Source organism: Lathyrus oleraceus, chromosome 6, assembly GCF_024323335.1.
Source record: "Lathyrus oleraceus cultivar Zhongwan6 chromosome 6, CAAS_Psat_ZW6_1.0, whole genome shotgun sequence".
Lineage (NCBI taxonomy): Eukaryota > Viridiplantae > Streptophyta > Magnoliopsida > Fabales > Fabaceae > Lathyrus > Lathyrus oleraceus.
In genome coordinates this window covers 117,018,330-117,026,906 of record NC_066584.1, presented here as the reverse complement: position 1 = coordinate 117,026,906, position 8,577 = coordinate 117,018,330, and the positions used below count along the sequence as shown (strand labels likewise).

At 38.2% G+C, this 8,577-nt stretch overlaps 1 long non-coding RNA gene across 1 annotated transcript; it reads right to left on the bottom strand.

Annotated features, from left to right (window-relative positions):
• Positions 1-2,028: 2,028 nt before the first annotated feature.
• On the bottom strand, positions 2,029-8,158 carry LOC127093382 (uncharacterized). The gene is made up of 2 exons (XR_007792528.1): positions 3,943-8,158; positions 2,029-2,575 (listed from the first exon to the last, which is right to left on the bottom strand). It is a non-coding gene; the product is annotated as an uncharacterized LOC127093382 (long non-coding RNA).
• Positions 8,159-8,577: the final 419 nt, after the last annotated feature.

Sequence of the window (8,577 nt, the reverse complement as noted above, 5' to 3'; positions counted from 1 at the left end):
AGAGACCAATTGATATCTATGTCTCAGAAGGACAAGGAGACATTCAAAAAGTATGCACAAAGATAGAGGGAGTTGGCTGCCCAGATCACTCCTTCTTTGGAGGAGAAAGAGATGACAAAGATCTTCTTGAAAACCCTGAGTTCATTTTATTATGAACGCATGATCACTAGTGCCCCCAGTGATTTTACCGAAATGGTAAACATGGGGGTGAGACTTGAAGAAGGGGTCCGTGAAGGACGTTTGTCTAGAGATGAGGCATCAACGAGTAAGAGGTATGGCAGTAGTTTCAGCAAGAAGAAGGACAGTGAGACAAATGAAATTTCCAGTGGGAGGCAGAGGAGGCCTTAGATCAGAAGAAATCCATCACCCCGTCAACATCATCATCATCAAGTATCTTCCGTAATTTCAGTATTTTCTAATCAACAAGCAACACCAATTCATCAACAACAACAACATCAACGTCAACAATAACAACCGCAATAAAGAATGAACACCTACAACAACAATACCAACAACAATCAGCATCAGCAAAACTTTGAGAGGAAGAAGGTCTCTTTTGACCCGATTCCTATGTCGTATGCAGAGCTATATCCCTCGTTAGTTCTCAAGAACTTGATCCAACCGAGGAACCCACTGCAAATCCCAGAGCCACTTCCCTGGTGGTATAAACCTGAGCTTCGTTGTGCTTTTCATCAGAGTGCACCCGGGCATGATATTGAAAACTGCTATCCATTGAAGTACGAGGTTCAAAAGCTTATTAAGAGTGGTATGGTGTCCTTTGAGAACCGCCAGCCAAATGTGAAAGTGAACCCTTTGCCCACTCATGGGAACTCTTCAGTAAATATGATGGGCGGCTGTCCTAGTGAATTCAAGGTTTTTGATGTCCGGTTTATCCGAAGATCCTTTGTGCAAATGCACAAGGATATCTGTTTGGTGAGTGACTACGAACATGATCATGATGGTTGTGTTATTTGTAGTGTGAACCCAAGAGAGTGTGATGTGGTGAAAAGGGACATCCAGCATCTGATGGATGAAGGCATGATCCAGATTGTTCAATCCCGTCATGTAGATAACGACATCAATGTCATAGTACCCATTTTCAAGCAACAAGAGTGGTTGATAATCCAGTATGATAGCAGCAACAACAAGAATGTCAGTCAAAGATCAGTATCGTCATTGGTAATACGGTTAGCAGGCCCAATCCCGTATTCATCTGATAAGGATGTACCGTACCAGTATAATGCTATAATGATAAAGAATGGTCAAGAGGTCCCGTTACCTACGACCAGTTCAGTGGTGAGCGTTGTTGATGTTACGAAGGTGACCCGCAGTGGTCGAGTGTTTGGTCCAGTCATCCCGGAAAGTAAAGAGGAAATGATTGTTGGTAAGAAAGCGGAGGTACCTAATGTAGATCCAGTTGGTTGTTCAAAGGACAAGTCTGGTGAATCCAGCAACTTAAAAGTCAATGATAATGATGGGGTAATCTGATTGATTAAAAGAAGTGAATTTAATGTGGTTGAGCAGCTGCTCCAGACCCCTGTTGAAAAGTATGTTTCCGGAAAATATTTTTATATCGTATCCACAGAAATTGGGTGATATTACCGCCGTTCTATAATCTCAATTGTTGTAAGTTTGAAAAGTAACCAAGTTGTTTTTGAGTGAATTCTTATCTCTTAATAAGACAATGAAATTAGTTTTAAATCAAATATAAAAGGCTTGCCAAGATTGGAGTTCACTATCCCAATTTCTTATGTTTCCCTAGTGACAACTATATGGACTCAAAATTATTGATAGTATTCAAGTATCCTCTCAATAACATTTATTTCTAAATGAGATTGTGATTATCACTATATTAATCTTTAGACAATTTCTCCATATAACTATTAATATAACAATCTTTAATGTTTGATACAAAAGAAAAGTAGTGTATAAATCTATTTCTACAATTTATTCACTACTTGAAAGCATACTTTAAGTCAAGATTTGAACAACCTTTCTCAACAATAACTCAAATCTGAATATTTAAAATAGGGTGAAAGTATCAATCCATACATCAATAATCAATTGTCACATACAAGAGTTAATAGGAATACATAATCAATAAGGGATAGCTACTACCTCCAATCTTGCCAAAGTGGGGTTTAACTCCTCATCACCATGTTTGGCAGCAATAAAAATGGAATGAATTCAAAAATGGCCTCTAGATTGCTTTTACAAAACTTGTGATAATCCCTCTTTTTCTCCCAATGTGTGGTTAAAAGTTCATGTTTCTCTAATGATCTCCTTTTGGTCTAATACAGAAAAGTGGTCTCAAAAGGTTCTAAAAATGTCACAGTTAAGTTGGGCTCAAAACATAACAAGTGGCCCAAACTAATTAAAAGGCTTGCTGACTTCGCAGGGTTCGCGGCACCAACATGGGTAGCGGCTGAACTGAAGGAAATGCAGCTTCTTTGCCTTGCAAGCTTCCTCAACACTTTTTCTTCCAAACTTTATTCTTCAAGTGTGCTTCCAAAATGCCCATCAAGCTCCTTCCAAATTTTGCTCATGCAATCCAATGCTCTCTTGTCCATAATTTCTACAAAACTAACAAATAAGTGAAATATCTACTCAAAACACAATTAAAATAAACTTAACTGCATATTTACTAAATTGTGAGAATAAAAGTGTGTAAATTCGATAAGAAAATGGTAAAAGGGATCAATAATAATATATGAAAAGTAGTGATAATTGGTCCCTAACAACTCTCCCCAACTTATCATTTTGTTTGTCCCTAAACAAAAGTTTTTCACCAAAGTAATCAAAGTAATGAAACAAGAGAATGGAACAAGGATTAACCAAAGACACTCAAATGGTTCAAAAGTGTACGGCCCTTTCATAGTCCACTTACCTCAATGCTAGACAAAACATGAACAAGAACAATGGTTGGGTGCAAATGACATACCAAAAAATTGAAAGCAATACATGTCAAAATTGAATCAAACTTATACACACACCATAGTAATGATGAATAAACATGAGGGTTTTCTTTCACTCATCCGAACAATTAAATCAACATCAACTTGAATCATGCGGTCATCAAAGCAAACACTAAATCATGTGAAAAAGTGAGAATCAAGAGGTCTTTCGAAGGTTGTAATGTGGCTTGGGTTACAAAGAAAGGGTATGATTAAGGGAATTCAAACAAAAATGCCTATCCCAAGGGAGCATTCCCATAAATTCAAACTCAACAACAAATTCTATTTTTGATCCCAATTTTTCTTCTTTTCTTATTTTTCAACAACAACACAACCATGAGCTCTCTTTTTGTTTTTCTTTTTACTAGCTCCATAATTTCAAAGGTGACTTATTGTTCTTGTTTCTTTTCACAATTTCACCTTTTCTAAAACACCACTTTTTCAAGTTTTTATCAACTCTTCTAAGTTACTCTCCCTAACTTTAGACTTCAAGACAAAATTTATGCAATAATGCTCCCTACTTAGACATAGGCAAAAGACAAAAATTGCAAACAAAATCGGTTGAAGGTTCAATTGAAACGAAAGAAATTAGGATTCATTTATTCGCAATATTTTTAATGGAATTTGCACTTATCAATCAAATGAATCCTAATACAAGCTCAAAGGGGTTAAACTAAGGATCACTCCTCACAAGGTTAGTTGATTCAAAACTTTTTTTTTTGGCCAAGTGATTTTTTTCAATAACAAACAATGCCTTTATCACTTTCACAATTTTCACAAAAATAGACTAATGCATGATTTAGCATGATAAGAATGAATTGAAATAATATTCGGTCTCCCGTATTTAGTGCACAATGGAAGGCTACCTCACAATTGGTTAAGTTCTACTTTGATTCAAAATTGACATGTATCTCAAGGAATTTATGATAGGAAATTTGAAACACACCATCAAAATATTCATGTAAGTCTAGAAAGCGGTAAAGTGTACCTTGAAATGCCGACAACCAATTCTTATCATCACCACTCGAAGTGTCCTACGCTTCCTTCCTTGCAAGCATCATTTGGTTCCTTCAAGCTTAACTCAAGAATGAGAACAATTAAACAAAAAAGTGGGGCATACCAAAGTTCATAGAAACACACAATTAAACTTCACAATAAAGATACATGCAATTAACAAAACAAAAATTCACGGTGAAACGAGAGCCACCAAAAGTACAAAAAAAAACGGGAAACACCAACATGTGATGCTTCCTAAAGTACAACCATAATTAAAAACACAAAAAATAATAATAATAATAATAATAATAAAAACTAACAAATAAAAAATCTAATACAACCCAAACCAAGGTCTTCAATCCTCCTCATCAACACCACTGCCCACGGACCCAATGACATCTTACATGTCTTCATCATGACCTGCACCACTAGCTTGACCACTACCTCCTGCACCCCCCATGAATGTTGGTCTGCCCTCAGGCCAATTAGAATAAGATACATACTCCGCCTGAGTCGGAAAAGTGCGGGCTTCGGGTGCTAAGAATGTGTTCTGGAACTGCTGCTGCATGGCATCAAATAAGAATGATTGAGACCTTCTAGAAGACTCAAATTTTTCACAACAGTAAGTGGCAAACGCCATCTGATTAAAAACTGGTGCACAACGGGCGCGAGGCCTAGATGAAGAAGTGTTTGCTCCCTCAGCTCTATCCATTTGACTTTGCCAGAACCTATTCAAAAACACATCATTAATCACACTGGTTATAGAAAGGTACACCTCATCTGGAATATGCACATTTTGCCTTCGGCAAAGCCCCATAATCAGCCCCGGATACATGAGCACACCGGTTTTCCCTCCGAACTTTGTCCCGCTAGTTGCCACTTTTCTCATCTCCTCCGCGATGATAGACGCCACATCCACCGATTTCCCAATCATAATGTAATACAAAAAGCAGCCGACATCGAGTGGAATTGTGGTATTATGGCTCCGTGGCCGAATGTTGTTCAACAAAAGAACCAAATAAGCTCGGGCTTCCAAATTAAGGTTTTCCCTCTTCCAAGATTTTGCAAATCCTTGATCGTTCAAGTCATACGTCCTTCCCTCAAGGCAAAGGTGAGCACTAATAGCAGCAAGATCCCAATCATTTGCGATCTCTTTAGCACGGTATTCACACCGCATGTTACCCGCTGTCAAACCCCAAAATTTGCCCTCCTTTTCGCTTTTTTTATCTGATTGTAACTCGATAACCGTCTGACCTCATTCATACTCATTCATGTGCATTCATTCATTCATGATTAACATCAGCTCACATGCATAACGGATTCAGGGTCTGCGGTTGATAAAATCGGATTTAGATTGAAGTTTATGGCATTGCACATCATATGGACTGAAATCCTGATTCATGGCTTATTCGAGGATCTTATGCACGAGCGGTTGTTTGGTCGATGTTCACCTGAATTAATTCATGGCAGTGACATAAATCGTTGGTTCAGGATGTTGTAGTCCATATTCGTTTGTCCATGAGAAATACGCATTTTTGGCTGTGTTGACTTTTTGGTCGACCGGTTGACCAAAGTCAACCGTCAACCTCTGAATTTTTAATCATGTGATCCGTAATCATTCCATCGATTTCGAATTAATTCAGGAAGTTCAGGTGGATTTTAAAGGTTCGAATTGAATTTTAGTTCAATGCTCGATCCTTGAGATTCAAATCGACTTTTGGGAATTATTTTGATTTCATAACCATTTCATCATTTGTCTTAGCCGATTAAATTTTAGAAAACATTGTTTTACGTACAAATTAATCGTAACATTTCTTTTATCATTAGAGTTTCTTGATTTTTATTAATAAACCATTTAAATCCATTTTAAATCCATTTCATAATCCAATTTCATTTTTTTACAAAAATCCAATATCCATTCAATATTCATTATCTAAAATCCATCTAAGCCCATGTTTTCTTATCCAAATTCCCAAACTAACTACCATCTAATTTTAATTACCCATTATTCATTATCCAAACCCTTCCATTTATCCAATTCAATTGTAATCAGTACAATGTTACATGTCCAATAAGACAAAATGAAAATGGAAAAAGAAAACAGTGGAATTGAGAAGTAACGTAAGGCAATGTACAGGAAGTATAAGCTACAAACCAACAAGAAGGTAACGCCGCCATAACCAATATCCAAACACACCAACGGCGACGATAAGCAAAAGATGCTGCACAATAGCAATAACAAGCTAACACTTCCAAAGAATAAACAACAAAAAGCTGCTACATTAATTCGAAAGCGTATCAAGGCCGAAAGCGTGTCAAGGCCAAAAGCGTATAATAAGCCAATAACAATACAACTCCACAACTAGGCATGGCAACATAACCCGTACCCGCGGGTACCCACCCGAACCCGCCCCGAAGTTGACGGGGAAAACCCGCTTTGACTGAGTTTGGGTTTGGGTTTGGGTTTTCCCCGATTATAAAGAATGGGGACGGGTCGGGTAATGGGGACACTAGTACCCACCCCGAACCCGACCCCGAACCCGCCCCGTTTATTTTATTATGTACACTATTATTTATTTTTGATGATTTAGAATATTAAATAAGTGACCAATGTTTTAATATTTTGATTTGTATTAATTATTTAATATATTTAAATGTATGTACGAAATATTTTAAATGTTTAATTTTTTTAAAAGTAAATATTTATATTAAAAAAAATGATTTTACTAAATGGATGGTGGCGGGGCGGGGATACCCGAACCCAACTCGAACCCGTTTGGGATGGGTTTGGGTTTTAATTCTCCATCCCCGTTTGGGTTTGGGGCGGGGAACGGGGATTGTTTTGGGATTCAGGTTTGGGTTTGGGGAGGTAAAAACCGTCCCCGACCCGCCCCGTTGCCATGCCTATCCACAACTGCTATGTGCGCCAAGCTTCCGAGTACACCGTTGTAAAGAGCTACCACAACAATATAACGGCGACGCCGTAAGCCAAGCTGCAAAACAGCGGTGAAAATAACAGAAACGGCAATGAGAAGAACCTGAAACAACAACAACGTGCAACCAACGAATCCAATGTGTGAGCCAAATTGAAACTGCGCCAAAACCAAACGCGGGCCGTGAACTGCAGCTACACCAGCTGTACATGAAACAACTGCGTAAACAAAAATTGGAAAGCGCAAAATTAAAACGGCTGTACAAGCCATACCAAACGGAAAGCCACAAGCTGCATAATAAGAGCAGCAATAAGCCATTATCAATTGTAACACCGCTGCAACAGCCAAAGTTAAACACGAGCATAAACTACTTCCAAGAACGATCCAAGCCATAAGCTGCTACAAAGCCAGCTTCAGACCAATTTCAAAACGCAGCAAGGAATACGGAAACGCAAGTGCATAAAGCAAGTTGAAATGCAGTGTTTTATAATAGCAAACGCAAGCCAAAATGCGAGGAAGCGAATCCAAATCCAAATAGAAAATTCACCCATAGTTCTATATAAAGACGTATGCTTTTCGGTTGAAGTTTCGGCTTCGGCAAGAGAGAACACGTGAGAAAACCTTCAACCTCCGTAACAAACCTTTCCTCCTCGTCGTCACCGACGAATCTTTAGCTTCTTCAACCAGTAGAATAAGTAACCGGCTTCAAGAATCTCTTCCCAGAAAATCCAATCCACATCGCATCTTCCAATCATCACCTACTTCATCGCCGCACGACTACAACGACCGCGAATCGACGTCTCATTCAAAGATCGCGAAGGTGCAAATCGGAGAAGCTTCGTTCGTCACCGTCTTCATCGCAACGATCCAACAGTTCTTCTTCATCTTCATCTCAAAGCATACACACGAATAAGGTACATATCTCCTTCAACTTGCTTTGTTGCTATTTGCGGATTCTGTTACCGCAACGATGTAGCGTTCTTCCACATGTAATCGAACTCCTCGCTTCATCGGCGGGGAGGATGGATCGAAGGATAGAATGAATAGGACTCCATCGGAGGAAGTGTGTACAGTGGATCTTCGATTGTTAGTTGATGTTGAAACCACGTCTGGATGTGTGACGTTGCCGTTTCGCATGAATTGAAAAGGAGCGCCGGTGATAGGATTTGTTTTCAATCTTTTGTCTGTTATTGTGTTTGTTTATGAACAATGGTGGAGGCTCTTTGGACCAAGGCCTCGTTGGGCCCTAGGAGAGGCCCAATCCAGGCCATTCTTTTGTGTTGTGTTTTTCGGGCCAGGCCTGGTGCTGTTTAGGAGTGTTATTAAAGTGTGATAAACATCAATAATCAACCTTGGGATACTGATAATGGTTAGGGTATTGGAATCTCCTTTTGAGTTTCATTTGATATTAGAATATTAATTAATCTTGGTTAACTGATTTAGATAATTAGATAATTGTTTAGATAGTGATAATTGCACTTAGAATATTAATTGGTATTAATCTTGGTTAACTGATTTAGATAATTAGATAATTGTTTAGATAGTGATAATTGCACTTAGAATATTAATTGGTTGTTAATTGTTTAGAATTTTGCAAATTTTGTTAGTTGTTTAGAATTAACTTGATTTCAATCAATTGGTTAGAATTATTTTGTTAATAGTAGATCAATATTTGGATAATAGTTTAAAATTGA